Source organism: Serinus canaria, chromosome 1 (genome assembly GCF_022539315.1).
Source record: "Serinus canaria isolate serCan28SL12 chromosome 1, serCan2020, whole genome shotgun sequence".
Lineage (NCBI taxonomy): Eukaryota > Metazoa > Chordata > Aves > Passeriformes > Fringillidae > Serinus > Serinus canaria.
Genome location: NC_066313.1, coordinates 73,228,890 through 73,249,693, shown reverse-complemented (window position 1 = coordinate 73,249,693; position 20,804 = coordinate 73,228,890). Strand labels below are relative to the sequence as shown.

At 36.3% G+C, this 20,804-nt stretch overlaps 1 protein-coding gene across 1 annotated transcript in view; it reads right to left on the bottom strand.

The window, feature by feature from the left end:
• GPC6 (glypican 6) overlaps positions 1–20,804 on the bottom strand; it is a 714,343-nt gene that overhangs the window by 328,656 nt on the left and 364,883 nt on the right. The window lies entirely within an intron of this gene.

Genomic DNA, 20,804 nt, shown 5'->3' with positions numbered 1-20,804 from the left:
CCTTTACAATGTAGAAGCACACCATGGAAATAAATCTGAATAGTTATTTGCATATATTCTTTAAGAGAACTTGAAAGAAACTTGAGTGGAAATGAGAAGGATCCTTCTTAAAAAGTGTCACATGTCAAGGTAATGGTAAAAATATGTTAGTATTTTCAACAATTTTTTACTCTACTGAAGAGCAGTGCTAGAACCCTTCACCAGTCATGTCACAACCATCCTAATAATTCCAGTCTGTGCTAGTTGTTTATTTTGGAGATGTAGGCATTAAGGTTTTCTTGAAAGGATTTCACACAATTTCTTCAATGCCTTTTATCTACTGAGGCCTAAACCATAAACAATTTCTAAATTTTGCCTTGTGGAAATTATTCTTACTGGAAACTGAGCCCATAGGATAAAGTACAAATATATAATCATCTCTTCTGTTCAGATTTTTTAATTGCAACATGGTACTTAGGATTTCCCAAAAAAATTTACTGAGCATGTATAACTGTTCTTTAAACCCAGCTGACCAAAGGAGAAATAGTACCTCCTGGTTTTCAGAAGATCCCATCTTTTTACAGGGCTTGCTGTCAACCTTCTTAAACCACTTTGCAAAAGAGTCCTGTGGTTTGTAAATGAGGCATTGCAGACAGCAAAGCAGAGATGGCAATACCTTTAGCAAAACATGTATTGGCTGCAATTAAGTGATTTGCAGTGAAGCAGGATTCATCACACACCAAGTCTGGGATATCAGATTCCTACTTTGTGGGCTATGCCCACAGACACACCTGTGTGTGCTAACTGCAGGGATGCGCTGACTTCCCACACTCTTGGCTAATGCTGTCATGTGAATACTCCTTTAACACAGGCCCTGCTATGGCTACAGTGACTTATAAAAATGTAGAACCACTGCAATGCTAAGGACAGGACAGAAATTAAGACCAAGTAAGAAAAAAATCTACACAAAATTTGAGGGTTTGCAACTGTGATCAGATGAAAACAGAATCCACCAAATGCTGTGGACCAGTCTACAAAGACTCAGTAAGAAAAGAATCTCTTATTTCTGGCAGAAGTTGTGCAGAGCTGCAGCCTTTGATCTCCCAGATAACTGGAAAGGGCTTATTATGGAAATGTATACACAGAACACTGAGAACATACTTGCTACATCAAAGCATTTATTAAAGGGAAAATATAGTCTAATAAATATATCAATGTCTAAACTGTCATTAAAACTTCAGCTCTTCATAAGGAATAAATTACATTAGGAAAAGGATATGCTTTTGCCAAATAGTTTAGGTAGGGAAAAGGAAAAAAAGAAGGGGGAAAAAAGGGGGAAAAAGACACCCACAATAAAAATTTTGTTTTCAAATATAATATTCGGTGTCTACAACATATAGGCTTCTGTTTAAGAGAAAAGTGAAACAAAGCTGTTTTTTCACTGTTAGCCCTGATATAGTGGTGTCTTTGACATCTAAATCACCATGATTACTATTTTGTACATTCAGCATTTCTTCTTCTAGAAATAATGCACACTGACTGCACTGCTGAATACATCTAATTCTCTAGTCACACAATCCAGAAAGCAAAAACATGGCAGAGAACCTGGGGCTTAAATTAAAATTTGTTTTAAGGCTGGAGACAGGCTTTCCTACCACTGCAATTGAATGACAACAGTCTATATAGGCTGGGAGGCTGCTATAAACAACTCACACGCTGGCTCCTCACAATCCATAGCTATACTGGGAATCCCACTCTTTATTTTAAAGGATCCTGCCACTGCATAAGTCAGTCACAGCAAAGCTTAACTGAGTTTGCTGACACCTCCTCTTGTCTGAGATTATTAGCTTATTCTTTCTTTGTGTGGGTGCATTATTTAGCAGTCTCACAGTCAGCTTGTTGGAAGCCAACCAAACGTTTCAGGGAGGGGTAGATATCTATTCTCTGCTTGTACAGCATCCAGCACAATGTGGTCCATGCTGGTCCCAATCTTTATTTGTACTGTGGTATAAACATTTCCAGTAACTCTACAAGTTTAAATTTCATGCTAGTCCCAAATGTGAAGCCATACATATTAATTCTGTAGGAAAGCTAATGTCCTTTAAACAGCAGCACAGTTATTTAATTTTTAGTCTTCTTACAGGTCTCTAGTCTTTGAGAGCAACTGCTAAAGGTAAATTCTGCCATTAAAAAGTTGGAGTGTTAGTCTTTTGTACACTTTGACACAAAAGACAGTTAAGAGAGCTATCTGCATCAGTAACCCTATGCAGGATCAGAATAATAAATCAACAGCAACTACAAAATTGGATACCTTTTAAGTTCCAGACAGAAAGAGATCTCCCATGTAGTGCTAATTTCCCAATCAACTCCCATCCATCAAAATGAATGCTGATGTGAAGGATTGCTTGCTGTTTTAGTCTGCAAATCTCCCATATATCAAGAAGGTAGTCTGCTCTGCAGTGCTTATGTATAGAAACTGTGTCCTGGTATAACTGAGCACTTGCTCACTTACATCAGTAGAAACCGTATGTGCTTCTGCAAAGGTTGAATTTTGCCATGGTCTTCAGAATAATGTAAAAATTTTATGTTCATTGCAAAGATGATATTTCATCAACTTGCAGGTAGTTTTTGAAAAATAATGAAATTTTTCAGCTTCAAGTAAAAGAATGAAGATGAGACAGACATTAGTCATGTTGCTTAATGTGCTTCTGGAAGGCACTCAAGTACTAGGGTGGAAGAGGAGAATCTGCATGAGACAGATGAATGACAACAGCCTATATATGCTGTGCAGTGTTTTAAAATATATCTCTTGTGGTATTTTTTTGCTGCTAGAATAGGTTGTCATGAGCAGTGTTAATGCTGGAAATAATTTTTCCTAATTTTAAATGATGATTCATTCATATGACAGTATATGTCCTATGTATGTCTTTTGTTGCCAGCATGTTTTCATACAGATTTAGTTTATTAACCAGAGGGTTTCAGGAAGCCTGATCACTTCTACGAGGCAGTTGAAAAGAATAAGGTCTCAGGCACACTGAGATTCTGAAAAGATGGAGAGCAGATTGCTATTGCAAGCCATTAAATGCTCTGTATATGCTCAAATGATGGGTTTCCAGTCCATAGATCACACTTTAGCTAGTTTTCATTTTTAAACATTATTTGTAAACTTAGGATGCAAGATAGATAGTAACAGTCTGAAAATGAAGTCTGAATTGTTTTAAAATGTTTTGGCCACGATAAGGCAGCTCAGTCACAAATTGAAAGGGCAGAATTGCTAGAGTCCATTACTGAAAGGTAGGAAGAGCTCACAGATTAAAAATAATGTCTTGTTAGCTCTCACAGTACTTTGCCAACTACAAGCTGACATTCTCATGCTATTTTGACATAGGTAAACTAGTGTCATAATGCAACTCAACATGGGAGCTGGTCTATTTCCAAAGTGATAACTAGTTGTCACTGTAAGTCAGTGGATCAAGATTAGGGATAATATTGCAGCATGAATGATGTAATAATTGCTTTTAACAAAATCTGTGCATAAATACCTAGAGGCAATTTTTACAGACACAAATTTGTGTTATGTTTTAGCAGATGTTCTATGATCATTCTCAGCCTAATAAGTTCCCTTGCACTTTCTTTTCCTCTGTAATAAGCAAAAGCAATGTCTGACTGTGGGACAAGGTACAAAGCTAGAAACAGTTTGTTTTCTAATTCCTAAAACCAAATATACATTCATGAGTTCTAAGACCAAAAAAGGCAAAAATATAATTTCATTTAATTATCACATATTCTGCAGAGTTTTCCTTTTTAGCAGAACTTGAGACCTGAAAACATACTATGGTGCACCTGGCACCCTGTTAGCTGAGTAAAAAACAGCCCAGCTGCACAGAACTCTGGGCAGTGATATTTTCCTGATTTTACATCGGTCTTTATCTAAAACCCTGCTCAGGGTGACATCCTGATTTCATCTATCATTGACTAACAACACCTAAACCCTACTGACAGCTCCCCATCATAGCCTTGTTCTCTTTCTTGTGTGGGCCTTGCTTTTCCAAGAGCTCTAAGGATTTAGATATCTAAATTCTACCAGTCTTTACCATTCTACCACAATCTACCATTTACTGTGAAGATGTGCATGTGTCTACACCCTGTGCAGACTTGGTGTACCTAACTTTGTTGCAAATTGTTGAACTTCCCAGTCCCAATAAGGCTGATGGTAAAAGAATATTAGAATTCATGCAAACAGACTATGCTTTTTGAAAGAAAGAGTCTTTGGGGGTTCTTTAGGTACAGATACTTGCATTCATTATAAATATCAATGACAGCCTTTTCCTGCATCCTATTTCTGTCTGTCTTTCTTTCTTCAGGAAGGCATTAATGAAACAAAAATGTTCTGGTGAAATCTTCATCTTTTTTGTTGCAAAGGCTTTATTATTTTCTTTTCTCTTTCTATAAAGATATTCCACATTGGCATCAATTAGTGAAGGTTGTGATTTATCTCAAGGAAATTCAAGTGAAATTAACCTCTGTGGGTTTTATGCCTTTTCATTTTCCAACTGCTTTAGGTTTCTGGAGACTTTCTTTAAACAATAACTAACCATATACAGCAAAAAGAACTCAATTTAACTTCCTGATTGAGAAAAAAATTGCTATAGGAGAATATTTACAGCAGATGATTTTTCTTCCTCAGTTTTGACATTACATTTGTTTTATATTCAACAGCAAAAAATTGCTTGCATAAGGGTACCAGTGCACTGGTATTGTTTTTTAGTCAGCCCGAATAACAAATTTTAAAATTCCCTTATAGCTTTGACCTTTAAAAGCTCAACAGTCACAACTTGGAAAAAAATTACATCTTCCATTAGAAAAAACCAAAATCTTCAGTGTGATGAGATTTGTTGAAAACTGTCCTCCTTTTTAAACTCATTTTGGCTATATATACATTGAATTTAAAGCCAAGAAATACAAATCCAATAATTAAATGTGCCGTATAATTGTAAATTTCAGAATAGGTGATTAATATACTTGAGTTATGTTTTGGATATGTGTGAAATTATCTAGCTTTTAATGGATAGCTTTCTAGACTGTCCCAGACCTGTAATTATTATGATATTAAAAAATATTTTGGATGCCTAAGTTTTTTAGAAGTGTAGTCTCAAAGGTTGTGAGTGAAGATGCGAGTCTGTTCCCTCTTTAATCCCTCCATTTCTCAGACTGCTGCAAGACTTGGTAACAGCAGAATTCCCTCTGGTCTTCTCCCTGACTCCCATCCAGAGTCTGTGACTTCTTCTCCCTTGTGGGTCAGGATATTGTGAGAAAAGAATGAGACAGAGGGGGAAGGGAAACCACTGAGGCTTCATCCTTAACCACTCCCCATGTGGAGCACAGAGACAATGCAAACAGGACTGTCCTAAGCTAAAATAAGGGACAGGAGGATGGGAAAGAAACACAAACACATCTATGATGGGCTGGGTTGGACACGGTGGATCCAGTGCAGGAAAAAGGAAAAAAAGCTGTGCTGCTTTTTATACATCAAACACCATTATCAGAATGGGAACCTAATTTGACAAAGAATTTAAGGCATTATTTAATGCCAAAGCACAAAGGATCTATTGTACAAATGAACATTAATACAGAGTTAAAGGATCTGTCATCTACTCAAAGCTGATTACATGCATTGAAAAAGGCTTATAAGACTTTATTCTGCAACTCCAAAATCAATAAGAAGATTATCAACAACTTCAGGGGATGCAGGTGCAACCTTCAAATGCTAAATCTACTGTTCTTTCACTGCAAAAGGTCATTTGAGGAAAGGGAGACTTCATCCTGCCAATGATTCTATATGGACACTCCTGCAACTAGCTGAAAATTTCACACGATGAATATCAGACATTACACACACTTTTTGAAGTCTGTGGTACTTTATACTGATAATATATCCTTGGCTATAAATATGAAACCTGAAATTCCCAAGATGCCCTCAAAGAACTCATTGAACTTGGAGCAATATTAAAGAAAGAAAATGCTAGGAATAAAAACAAAGCAATGAGATAGTTTTACACATAATTTATAGATACATCGATAACTGTCCCTGAAGGTTCTGCTTTCATTATCAAGTGGAAAATGCCCAAGTGAAGTACCCATAAAATGTAAGCAAAATGTTACATGGCATCAGAAGACTACATTCTGGAATATTTATGAAATGGCATTTAAATGCTTACAGAAATTGTATTGTCATGAATATCCATGACCAAAGAGAGACGTGTAGCACTTCATGGATATCGGTGAATTTGAGAACGATGAATTTTACATCATATGTTCATAAAAATGCATAACATCTCATGAAAGATTCATGAGTAACCACAGTTTCTTCTGAAAAACATTTAAAGCTTTCATGAAAATATTAACAATATATAAACTATGGGACTCAGTGCAACAATTGTTTTAAAATATAGACACTGTACTATTTTTCTCTATGTATCACTAGAGGCTATTAAACACCTAGTTCAATAGTTAAAGAGATTTACCATCTAAAATTTTGCATGAAACTTCCCTGCCTATAATCTACTACCATCTTCTAAACATATTAAAAGTTTGTTGACTCTTAATACAAAGAAATGTAAGGTGGACCAGAAGACATGGGGGAAAATTAGCAACAAATTGCCTTGTTACAGTCCAGATAAAATTTAATTCAGGATAATTTATATATTCTGTCAAAAAGCCAATTTTTTTTAAAAAGGAAGCAATTTTTTGACAAGCAGGTCTGAAACCAGAGGCAGTATTTGCTATCACCAAACTCACTCCTGTGTTGCTCAGAGGTCACAGGAGTTGTGCTGGGGAGGAATGTGGCCCTGAAGTCACTGTGTGCCTTCACATCTGTTCTCAGAGTAGACAACCTGAACTGACTGCAGGAAGGAGTCACACATGAGGAAGGAGCCTCTGGCTGGCCAGAGGAAAACACTGAAACCTTCATAGAATTTTATTTATAATGGGGTGATCAGCCACAATTTGACAGCAGTGACACTGGGCTTTGGAGGCAGAAACCTCAGCCTGGGTTGAGGCATGTGTGGGATTGAAGAGGGCTTGCTCACCTCTTTTAGCATAGTGTCTTTGTCTTCTTCCTCCCACTTTAAATAAGACAGACTACTGTGCAGAACTGCCATTGAGGTACTTGGAAAGAATGTCTTGAGCCTTACTCAGCTTTAAGGAAGAGGTGTTTTCTGAAGCATCTACTGGATTAAGTCCATTCAGTGAAGTACCCAGTAGGAAGTGCAGGTGGGAATCCCAGCGTAGAAAGGTGGGATTTAAACAGGTCAAACTGGCTGCATCACAATATGTTTAAAATTAGAACTGCAGCTACTTTCATGTCACAGTTGCAAGTGTAGAGAGCTAAAACAAATTTGCACAGTTGTATTTATATAATGTAACTGCAGTAAATCCGTTGCTGTTTGCCTTTCAATCTCATTTCACCTTTTCCCCTTTTTGAAGAAGGCTCATTTTAGTATTCAGAAAGAAATCAGTTTATTCCCTAAAAACCATCAAAATCTTTAGAAGTTTGACCTGAGACAGACACTACTGAAATAACTGCAAAGACTTCTATTTGAGCTAACCAGCAGAAGCCTGCTGTAAGAGTAGATTGAAGTTCGACTTCCTATGGAAACTATTATGTACATAAAATTAATTTTGTATAAAAGTCTGCAGCTTAAGAGGTAATGAAGTCATGTTGATGGTTTTTCCAGACACCTCTGAATGCAGCTAATAAGTTCTGTATGGTTTAGCACTTCTAACAAAAAATATAAGACTACCTCCAAGAAAATTTACCTATTTTGAGTTTATCTAATTTTTCTACATCTACACTCAAATGAACCCCAGGCACCATTAAGGTCAAGCAGAATTAAATCCCAGTTGGTTTCCCAGTTGTTTCTTGACTATTTGGACACTGAGCACATTACTATTTGTTACTGATATAATGCCATTGTGATTGAATTTCTTCCTTGTAAACTGTGCTACATAGTCAAACTTCACTGAAGCAACAAACTTAGTTTTATGACAGCAAATTAAGCTAACTTAAATGTTCTTAGTTAATTAGAGGGATGGTCTTATTTTTTTTTCCAAGGCAATGGAAAGTTAAGGACCAGAAATGGTCCTAGAGTTCAGATTTGGGCAGTGACTTAAAACAAGGCAATGCATAAAATCCTAGATTATGGATAATGTTAAGGATAACACAGTTGGCCTCAAATAAGCTAGAAATGTAAAAAAAAAAAAAAAGATATATTACTTTTAGAAGAAGACAGTCTTTCAGATTCTGGATCTGCATTCGTGTGCTGGTAGAAAGACCTTGGGTCCCCTAAGGAGGTGTGTGAAGTCAATAAACTTTCCTACCTGGATGTTTCAAAGATCAGGGATTAAAAAATGAAGTCAGTGTTTGATTAGCTTTAAAGCCAACACAAATCTTCATCTACAGACATCAGTTCACTAGATCAAGATGCTGCATGATTGATTTTTATCTGACCTGCCTTCTCAACAGAATGGTTTTTTTTTCTCTTACAAGGCTGTCCAGTGGGAAAGCTTTCCAGTCAGAAGAAAACTGATACCTATGATATGGCAGAATGAACTAAAAAAACAGCTTTACAAGATTGGTTTATCTTTAGGGTTCGGACAATATAACTTAATTTTTATCTGATTGAACTACACAAAAGTGGCATTAAAACTTCTAGGCCAAGTTTGAGGAATTGTTTCCATTTATTAGCTGCTGTGTTGCATATGATATTTCCACCTAAATGACTATGTCCATGTAGGGACACCAAAGTTTTGTGCTTCTGCTGTTGGTGAACATAAATTGCTGAACATATTATCAAGAATATGTCAATGAACCCACAAGCTGTTGACTCTCTAAGGAAACAAATTACTGCTTAAGCTAACTTTACTTTTATTTTGTGAGAAATAGGGTGGCTCAGTGGGAGGTAAGAGCTTTAAAAAATATTTCTGGATTTTTGTATAGGGTCTTTATTTGTCTGTTGGTAGGGTTTTTTGTGCAAAAGACACTGGAATTCCAGGCCCTCTGCTGTTTACTGCTTCTTCCATCTTCTCTGCAATCTTGAGACCTTTTTGTCTGCCTCCTTTGCTATACAGTCCTCATCCCTCTCTCTCAGTTCCCACACTACATGGTTTTATCTGAGAGCTTGATGGGGAAGTATAGGCATAGACCATGCTTCCCACATTAGTCTCCAATGCTTCCTCCTGAGCTGGAAGTGAAGTGGAAACTCTGTGTCACTTCTGGTGGCAAGGGCTTTTTATTCAGTCCCTAGAACAACTGCAGGACACTGCTTCCTTGTGTAATATTTGGCTGTTACTCCAGCTTGTTTGGCCACAGCAGTAAAGCTGTGGTGTGAACATTTGGGAAGAAAACCCCACTAATCACTTTTCTCATATAAATCTTGCCAGCTGAGAATTACAGCCCTCTGAGATGAGATTTGAAGAACAGGTGAAAAGCTGATCAGTCCTACTGTGCAGCAGGCAGTGAAGGGTCTAGGGTGACCTGCACTGACTAAAGGCATTGTACTTGTTTTCCTGCACTACACTACTGCAGAAACCTTAAAATAAGGGAGGATAAGCACAAATGAGGCAGTACAGGTGAAACAGGAAAGCAAACTTAGAGAGAATAATAGTTGGAGAGAAGATAGGGAAACAGGGAAATGGTAACTTAATGAAACAGACAAAGTGATAAGAAGAGAGCTCAACTTTTCCAAATGTTTCTCAGAGTCTATCGATATTGCCAAAAATATCACCCTTGAACACAGAGGCAGAACAAGGGTCTCAAAAACTGAATGTCCAGGCTACACATTTATTTGCTTCAGCTACACAACCAAGGGACCTTGGCATGAAGTCTTGCTCCAGCTCTGTCTTTATGTTCTCCATGGGGAGAGAAAGAAGTTTTTAGATCAGAAGTCTGGCTTGAGCTTTAAACCTGGGGCTTCCCTTCACATCCCACAGGAACCTGTCCTTTATATCAACCCCACTGGATTAGGGCTAGCATTTTTATTTAATGCATATATAAAGATATGTGTTATTACTTGATAATGTGATTTTAGGTCTTCCATTACTGCATTATCTGAAAGACTAAAGTTTTTAGTGGTCTGTTGAAATATAGAAGAAAAATGAATGCTTATTTTAAGAGATTGTTGTAAAATATTTTATCCAATAACTTCTTTCTTTACTGGTTTCCCTAATGTATATATCCTTAGTCATTTGGGAGAAACATTCAGCCATTGCACAGGATAAGGGTCAAACAGTGTCTTTTAAACAGAAATAAGGATTCCTTTGAAAAGGACATAAGAGAGAACACGCTTCCTGTTTTTTAATTGAGACACCATTCAACATTCTTTAATGAGGACATTAATAATTGTGGAAGGACTTTCAAACTCAAATAAAACACTGATAACTTCTGAAAAATGTAAATGTTAGGGATGTTACATGTTAGGTGAGAATAATTACCCTGCTCCTCTGCCATAATAATAAACTTCATAACTACATTATAATTTTATGTAGCCTGGATGGCCTTAGATTTTAAGTGGTTCCACATTTACAAACCACATAATTAGAAATGTGTTTCCAATAGGTGACTTTTATATTAGGGTTCAGCCTTAAATTGTATACCCATTATCTAGAAAATAGTCTCCATTTTCACTGAAGAAGCATTATTTTTTTAGTCACACATCCCTCTCTTGCAAAGACCATATGTTCACTCAGACTTGCCCACATTATGTGCATATATAATACATTTTAATTGAATTTTTTTATGTTTTAATGTCATGGTAACTGCAATAGGTGTCATACTGCCTACCTAAAACATATTTATTCATTAAGAACATTAATTAGTATCATGTATTAGGTATAGCTTAGACTGTAAGCCATCTAATACAGCAAAACTCAATTAAGTAGCTGAAAATGTAATTGTAAAGGGTACTGAAGGACCTTTTTTGTTGATTACACAGAAACAGCAACTTTTGTCTTCGGAATCAAGACATACTGATATATTTAATAATACCATGAATACCCTGCATTTTTTTTTCTTCTTGTTGCTACTATTGCTACTGCCTGGTTTTGTTTTGTTTTGTTTTGTTGTTTTGGGTTTTTTTTTTTTTTGTTTGTGTTTTTTGTTTTGGTTTTTTTTGTTGTTGTTGTTTTGTTTTTATTGATCTCCTCTAAATATTTTTACTTATTCTGAGGAGCCACCAAAATTTAAATAGCTGTCACAGGCTCTAAGTAATTCTAATCTAGCTGAAAGTAATTTTCATAGTTATTTCTTATACTCTGAACATCAGCATAACTTATTAAAAATGTAAATATGTTTTGGCATTATTTTACTTTGCTTTGATTTTTTATTTGGGGGGGCTTGTTTGTTTATTTGTTTTTTTATTTGTTACACTATGAGTACCACCTAAGAAGTAAACAGGTTCTTACTTTGCAGAGCAACTATTTCTACTGCTTTAACATACCTCTGTCTCTGAAAAATCTCAGACCTACCTTCTATTTCTTTTTCCTTTGTGAAGGTAAGAAGTTTGACAGGAAATAAAAAATTCAGTCTCATGTTGTTTTGCTGCTGGCTGATACATTGGCATCAGGTCCAAAGGGCCTCTTGTTATCCTTCAAAGCCAAATGTGAGAACATAAATACATGGTCTGCTCTGCACGGATAGAAAAGCCAGAGGCACAAATCCAGACCCACCAAGAGGAACTAAAGATTAGAAAAATATACACATTTTAATCCTTTGAACTACTTCTATATTCTTGAAGCAATGCATAGGCCTGGACTTGACACAGGAAAATGAAGAATTTAATCATAGTTCTTTTTTTAATACAAGAAGTAAGGTCATCAGTGTTATTAATTTAATCACATTTATAATTCAGAGCATAATATAAAATTTAGAAAGTTCAGGCAAACAAGGACATGGAAAAAAGATGCCTGTTCACTAAAGCTTTTTCCAAAATATCAGGTAAGCTTTAAAAAGATATAAAAGTAGAGAAATATTTTTTTAACAGATGTAGGAGAGAAAAAACATGTGAATTAATAAAAACAGAATTTTCTTTTTTTTTTTTTTTTTTTTTTTTAACGTCACAGAATCTGCATTCTTCACATCTATCTATGCATATGAGGGTCATGAGCCCTGGATCTTTCTATTTTATTATTGTCTCATTTACTCCTTTAGTTATAGTTTTTCTTGAAACATGCAGAGAAAGTGACTAACATTGTAGCCTAGTAGGCAGAAGCCATTCAGGTCAGCTAATCTGTCACTTGAAAAAAAAAGGATGGGAATAAGATAATATTGTTTCATTTAGATTATTGTTAATAGGTCTAAATCTTTGCTGATATTCTGCTCCTTTCATTTCTGCTATCCTGATCTGGACTGTACGTGGTCTACAACACGAAGCAAGTTTACCCAATCTTTTTTTGAACTGCTGAATCTCTTTCCTCCAGCCCCAAATGCTGCATTCAGTTATCATCAAGCACAGGCATCAACTAGAGCTCTAATCTTGCTCTGATGGATGGAATACTAACCTTTCGCAAGATTAGAGACACAAGGTGCTCTAGAGATAATAAAATTCAAATAGGTTTATTTCAAAGGGCAACTCAATCTCGATTTTGTTCATGGGTCACTTGACAGATCATTTGCCAATGTAGTTTTTGTGTCCTTCTGCATCTGGCTTGCGTGCAGTGCTCCAACTATTTCATATTAAGTGGGCACCAACAGGCAGAGTTCGGCAAGGGTCTGGCTTAAGCAAAAATAGCAAGGAACCCATTCAGCATGGAGCTGGCAACTTTACTGAAAGTTCATCTTCTGAGGGCAGTGCTTGGATGGTGGGAAAGCTTTTCTTAGCATTTTCAGAAATGACAATCTTGATAAACATCTTGAACACTTTGAATTTTAAACTCCTTTTAGATCAAAGAGCAAAAATCTTGCTAGCATCATGACAGCCAGCTGTGCAATATATGCAGTGGCTGTAACTTAAGAGATTTGTAGCTTGTGAGCAACCATTTTTAATGTGCTTGTCAAACCCTTCTGTGCAAAAGTGTTTACAAATCAAATATTTAAGTCAGGTATCTACAGGCAATGAAGATAAGGCTCTTACAGGTGCTAAAAAAAGATTCCTCCAGATGACAGCTGTGGTGTTACATACAGGCATTAGAATCCCTTAAAGGCAAAATAGGTGAAATTTCCTGCAGTTTTTATGGTTGTAACTTACTGCTATTAAATACACCAATTGACCTAGCTCTGTTGTTTAATAGAGCAAAATTAAATGATTACAACTAGACTGCTGAGAGAACAAATATTGTTGAAGCCAGTGAGCATAATGTCTGGCCTTCATTTAGGAGAAGGATAAAAATAATTAAAAGGCCCATTTAAACCAGACAGCTTAAGGTGCAGGTGTATAAATTGCACACAAACTACAGCACATCAGTGAGTTAGCCAGGAATTTGGCTAGTTTGTGTGCACAGATGTTAGCAGCTGGACTTCTCTCCGAGGGGGGGGGGGGGGGGGGGGAGAAAAAGCATCATAAGCACACATGAAGAGAAGCAGGGAAAGCTCACAGAAAGTCAGAGGGGTGTTTTATGCTCCAATCCAGACAGCACTGAAAAAGAGTATGCTCTAGCAATTAATAAAAAAATTGCTCACAAATATTAAATACTGTCTTTTTTTTTTCCTACAGAACTTGCTTCTTGCATATTTGTTATAGGGGTGAGAGTTTAGAGCAAAAAACCATTTGGAGGTAAGATTGCGTGCTTTTAGTTCCCCAAAACAAGGATGACTACACTGTATTGAAAATTCAGTGGCTGATGAGTTTGCATGATAACTAAGTAGGACAGATTTCATGGCATATGCATCTAAAATGTGTACTGGACTACTCTGAAACCTGGAAATTGGAAAATAAAGTTCAAGGTTTTTTTACTGCTTTTAAAGCCTCAGAACTGCATGAAAAATCTATTCTCATTTTGTGACAGCTCATAAACTAGTCTATTCCTAGAATTGCAATCATATCTCTGGAGTCCATTTACAATGTTTAAATTTCATAATTGAGTGAGTTCTTAATATTTCAAAACTGTTTCTGTTTTCATTAAGTTTTCATAGAGACAGTTCCCTTGTCATTGTTGTCCTTTCTAGTAAGAAGCTCTTGAAACTAATTTTATAGTACATGTTTTTAAAAATTCCAGAAATAACCGACTCCATATGAACCCTGTGATTGATTCAGGAACTTATGCATTTATGTGTTTCTTTCTCTTGCCCCAGTACTAGGAGTTAGGCATTAATTTTCTGGAAATATATGCAAAAGTAATCTTCAGGCATGCAAGGTGGAATCCATACTTGAGGATTGAAGTCTTTTAGTTAGAGGATATGAATTTTTCAGGTAATCATCTGTCTTTGCCACTTCACTACCAACTCTATCAACCTGTATGCAATTTTCTACCCATAACAGATGCAAAATGGGCTATTAAATTCCCACAGGATCATACAGACTGGAGAATGGAGAATTAAGTTCTGTGTTACCTCAATTGTTCGCACGAAAGGGGACTGCATCAAATCAAGACCTTTCAGGAGTATCAAGGCTCCCAATCAGCTGCCATGGAGATGCTGTGACAACCAACAACCCAGGCTGCAGGCACATGCTGTAACTCTCCACCAGTGAGGGGCCAGGGTGAAGGAAGCTGTCACTGTGATCAGCCTGTCAGATTAATCCCTGACTTGCCTCAAACTTTTAATTATGGAATTTTTACTGGCATGTTTCATCCTGATAGCATGTCTGCACACTACAGGCTTTGAAATCTTCAGACAGTCTATGTGGGAGAGATAAAAAAGCTGAAGATACATTAAGCAGGACAGGGAAGTGTGACTGTGGAAATATTTTTAAATTATATCTTGAATAGAGTGTATATTAAAACTTGGAAGATTTTAGCTTTCAGAAAAGCAGTCATTCAAATAAACCAGGTGTTTCTTCTTCCAATTTTTACAAATAAAGGAATAGAATTTTACTGCAAATCAAAATATGCCACATAAAAGTCCCAATACTACTCTGGCAAGCTGTCAGGAAATACAGTATACCTGCAAATAAAAAAATTACTGAGGCGCTCATCCTCTGCTTCAAAGCCAGGACCAGCTGCCTGGAAGCATGAAATCTAGCATCAGACCTAGTTCCAAAGACAACTGCTGAGCTGACTGCTCAATAATCTTTTTTTATAAAGCCTGATCTGCAAGCACACACAATGAAAAGTCAAAGGACTTAATTTGATTTAAATGAGGCTGCCCTAATCACAGAGAAACAACCACGAGAGTCAGAAATAGCCAGACTAAGCTCTTTTCCAAAGAACAGTACTTGGCCTAAAACACATAACATTACCCTCTTCATCGTTAACTTTGAATTTTCTTGCTTTAGTGGGATTAAGTCAGACCCCTACCATTATGTTAATGTAGCTTTTTGTGGTTTAATTACAATGTTTCCTCTAGAGTGTAACATAATAACAATTAATCAGCTAGTTCTTAACTTCCACAAAAGGAAGCATCATTTGTTATTATCTGTGCTGCTATCCTGCCACAATGTCAGCAGAACTAAAAACAATTATGCCACAAAAGCTGTATGCAAATAGGGTCTGCAGCTAAAAGAAATGAAAGCCAAAATCTCAGACTCATCCCTGAAATTGTCCTTTGTTCACTCTATTTTATATAAAAGGCACACTACTAAAATTATTAAAATTAATACCAGGCAGTTGGGATGTCCTAGCAACACACAGACTGACTGATGCAAAGTGTGGATGGAAAGTCATCTAAAGAAGCAAAATCTGAAGCTGATGTTCTTCCAGGATTTACTGCCTTCTTCCATGGTATCCAGATGTAAATAGTCTTGTTTATTTTTAGGTCATGCTTCCTTGCAGAGCTGGGCTGATTATATTTGGCAGAAAAAATCATTAATGGATGCAGATAATGATCGACGTGATAGATTAAAATAATGCTTTTGAAATACAGGAATGTAAACTCAAGCAATGTTTTAATTAAAAAAATGGAAACAAGATATTGGACATAAACAGCAAATGGAGAAACAAAAAGTCACTGTGGGCATTTAGCATGTGAAAGTATCAAAAACTCACTCCTATCAGCAGTGAAATATTCCCACGTTAAAATACTCTCCTCAGTGTGGACTGGGCACAGAGCTAGAAAATATTTTTATGTAGCTGGATGGCAGTGGGAAATGAGAAGAGAAATTCTGCTGCTGTTGTTACTTTTCTTCTTCCAGAGAGCAGTTTTCTCTAGGGTGCTGTTTGACTCTTAGAAGTCACCACAAAAAAATGGCAGTTTGAGTCAACAGATTTGTTCAATGACAAAATATGTTCTTAGCACTCTTTAGTCCTGTTAGCCCCGAAGCAATAACATGACAGAGGGGGCAAAGAATGTACTAGTAACTTTTGTTAGGCACAAACAGTCTCTCCCTCCCTCAAAAAAAAAAAAAAAAAAAAAATGGTTGCACTAGAAAACGATGGGGATTCCCAGGAACTGCTTCCCAGTTCTAGGTAGAGCTACTGCTAGCAATGTGTATAACATTACCTGTGCAATTGGGAAACTGTGCCTGTGCAAGCAGTTTTATAGCATGTTCAGTTATTTTTGAGCAGTTATGGTCTTCATCATTCATCATATTTCATTTTCTTAATTGTGTACATCTAAGTATTAGGTGGGTTTTTATAACTCCTGTTTGGAATGTTAGCAGCTACCTGTAATGGATGGACCTTAACACTTGTTGTATTGCATTCTGTTATTTGCAGCTGCAGTAAGGTTCAAAATTGCAATCTAGCTAACAAATTTTATTTAATATTCCCTAACATTAACTCTGGTATTACAGATATAAAGTCTAGCTACAGCCTTTCTGTGATTTTCACTGTTCATACCAGCTTTTCCAAGGTAACTCATTCTCTTCTCTGCTGCACAAGTGACAAAGGAAGGAAGATAAATCTCACATTCCAACAACAGCTATCACTTCATTCATTAGTAACAAACACCTGTAGCAGCAGGAGCCACATACACTTTCACTGGCTTGATTTTGCACCTTTAAATTGCTTGTCATCATAAAGAAATGACAGCAGTTCAATGAGAGAAGAGTAATGCAGCAAGAAGGCTGAAGCCATTTCCAGTGTTTAATTGCCATTAAAAAAAACTAAGTAGTGATTAAAAAGATAAATCAAAAGTTTGCAGAAAGACTAAAGCACCCAGTCAGTTTTACGGTTTCATTTGAGCTACAAACACGTTATACATCCATTTACAAAACAATGAGCTCTTACAGTTTATGAAAGTTTAATCTGTTGGTTTATTGCTTTAATATTTCTAACACTGGTAAGGTTTACTTTAGAATGAACTGTCTGACTACATGATGTTGATGTTATTTTTTACATTCAGTCTGCAAATGGAATGAATAATATAATAATTGCACTAATCTATGAAAGAATTAAAGTAGAGGTAATTGCTGCTTCTCTCATATCTGCATGTAAAATAAAATAATTAATATTTTATCATTTGGCAATGCCTCTTGTTAGCACAATATTCTGAGATCAATTTTTTGTTTGGCCACAGGCATTGGAGCAAATGGTAGAAAAGGTTTGCAGAGCCAAAATGCACATTGCTGGTAAACTTGTGCTTAAGGAACATATCATCTTAGGCTCACATGTCTGGTAAAACTTTGGTCAAAAACTAACAACAGAAAAGAAACCCCAACCCAAACCAAGGAACCCCAAACATATTTCTTAAACTAATAACCTCATAATTTCAGAAAATAAACAAACAAATGAACAAATGGAGATTTGATGATAAACTTATGCCCCTCAAATGATACGTTTATCCTAGACTGAACTACAAAACGACAAAAATTCATTATGATAACTAGTAACTGCTAAAAAGCAGTTATTATTAAAGGGGATTTTAAACACAGGTTTAAAAAGCTCAGAAAACAAACTGCGTATGTACATTCACTGTTGTAAATTATCCCACCATTTCTGAAGGAAATCAAAAACCATCCTGAAAACTATTCCTTTTTCTTTCCTACCTTGTTCTTCGGAACATATTGATCTTGGTGTTTGAATTGATTTTTATTTTATTTTTTATCCACTATTTCAGGAAGCTGCTAATGACATGCTTTTAAATTCCTGAGTGTGTTTTAATGATGTGATGTGGGAGACTGTCTCTTATGCAGCTTGGGGATTGGCTTGGGGGAAAAAGGAAGATCAGAGGAGGGAAAAAGGAAGATGCTGGTCCTCTGAAGTGCCAGAGCTGTTTCCTACCTTTCAAAGCTGTCAGCTCTTTTACTCATTTGCTGTTCCGTTCTGCTTCTCATTTGCACATCAAGTCCTGCAACCTGAATTTGGTTATCTTTAATAGATGTGCTACAAGGTCAGCAGTATGAGCCAAAGCTCCCACGGTCTCCTCAATTCACCCTGTGGACACAAAGGAGCCATTGCAGACCTCTGGCAAGATTTATTCTCCACATAACTGCCAAGATAGAGTTTCATTTCATTGTGTCTTTTAACGAAATGATAGAATTATTATGTGTGGTTTTTGGAGTCAGGGCTATCTCAGCACAGTAACTTATATACACATAGAGAATCAGAGAATCACAGAATGGGTCAGTTGGAAGGGACCTTAGAAATCATCTAGTTCCAATCCCCCTGACATGGGGGAATCATATTTTGAGTAAAGCATACTTTTTCCTATGAAAGTTTGCTAAAAAACGTTCAAAATTCAAGATGTGCATAAATAAAAGGAAAAAGAAAAGCATTTAGAAAATAAAATGCAATGTTTATACTAAATTGTAGAAATAATATCATTCACATGGTTCTTTTGGAGCTGTAACTCTGAAACCTTGAAGGAAAGATTATACTCAGCACTATCCAAACCAGTGTAAACCACCATCAACTAGGAAGAATTATGATTAGTTCTTTTACTAAGCATGTGACTGACCCTTTCCACACAGGAAAAATAACCTCTACAGAAACCTGTGCTACAAACAAATGAAGACCAGGAGCCCAGGAACTGAGGAAGAGGCCCAAATCTACATGAACTGTGCAGAATCACAGAATCAAAGCATTGATTCTTTCTCATTTTCCACTCAGTATGACTCCTACCATATAACTTACCCCAGTAAAGTCAGTGCTACAAGATTATGTGACTCTAAAACTCTGGGGAAAACAGATAATATCCTACTGATCACTCTAACATTATTTTATATCTTCAAAGCCAAGCTCACATGTGTGGATATTTATGTGTATGCTGGAGACATAACTTTTAAAATTGGTATTATACATTTTTATAAACACTAATATACTTAACCACAGCAATCTTTAGTAAGTGAGCTGTGCATCAATCAGAATATTTATTGTTATTTTTCATGAAACCTCAGAAAATAGTAAACCTATGATTGGTAAAAATAGAAATTATTAACAACCCATTGACATATTTTTTAGACTACTGTTCCTTGAAATCCACACTTGTAAACTGTAAGTGCATACCTGTTCATGACAAAGTAAAAGTAGAGGTAAAAATCTCAAACTCACCACCCTAGAGTAACATGCATTGTAGGCCTCTTCAAACTGTTTAGACTACAAAATTTTAAAATTAACTCCTTTTCATAAAAGTGCCTAAATGGCAAGAAATGTTTATTTTTACAAATACATCATCAGAATTTTTTACTGACTTGTTATTTCCAGATTGTCTTTTTTTTTATTATTCATCATCATCAATAGTACTTTACATCTTTATAGTCAGTGACTGAATGTTAAATTTTCATTGAGTTCCTAATCTCTTATGACTCCCCTTTCCTTTTTTGTTCTGAATGTTTATTTCCCTAACACAGGACTTCTAAACTGTGTCTGGTGAAACACTAATGAGAGTGATAGAGAATAGCACTTCCCTATATGCTTATCTATTATAGATACAAAGAATACAGGTTAAAATGATCAGTAAACAAGAGAGAAAACATTGATAAAATTAGTAGAGGAAAAAGCTAGTAAAAATATTTTTGGTTACTGATAAAACTAGGAAAAAATGCCCAAACTTTCCTTTACCTCTTTCTTTCATGTTAGAATTTACCCATAAAGAGGGTAGAATTAGGCAAGACACTAGGAAGAAATTCTTCACAGTGAGGTGGTGAATAGGTTGCTCAGAGAAGCCGTGGATGCCCCATGCCTGGAAGTTTTCAAGGGCAGGTTGGACGAGGCTCAGAATAACCTGTTCTAGTGGAAACTGTCCCTGCCCATGGCAAGGGGGTTGGAATCAGCTGATCTTTAGGGTCCCTTTCAACTCTAACTGTTCTATGATTTTGTATTTAGCTAACAGCAAACTCTGTTGTACAGGGAATAAATGTGCTCATGTGGCCATGGTATAATGGTGGGTGAAGTTTGTGCTACCTCTGCATGGTTCAGTAAAGACATGCTTTCTCTCTGATATGAAATTCTTATTTCCATTACTTTGTCACAATTCACGACACAGGAGCACAGATAATGTAGCATTCATTTAAACAAGCCCATGTTTATACTGCAAGGTAAAAAGTGAGTTTGGGAAAAGGTTTGATTTGTGACTTAATTATTTAAAAGATTGGATTCACATCACCAAACTTGACATGCTGCTAGTGCCGATACCTGTACCCAAATTGGTCACAGCAGAGTCCCTGTTTAGATAGTGAGTTTAATTAGTGCTTCTTAGAATGCAGATGTGGAATGCAATCTAGAGACATAGAAATGGCACCCTGAAGTGCCTATTTGTCTTAATTGACTGTAAAAATACCAAGAGTGAGCAGAGCAGA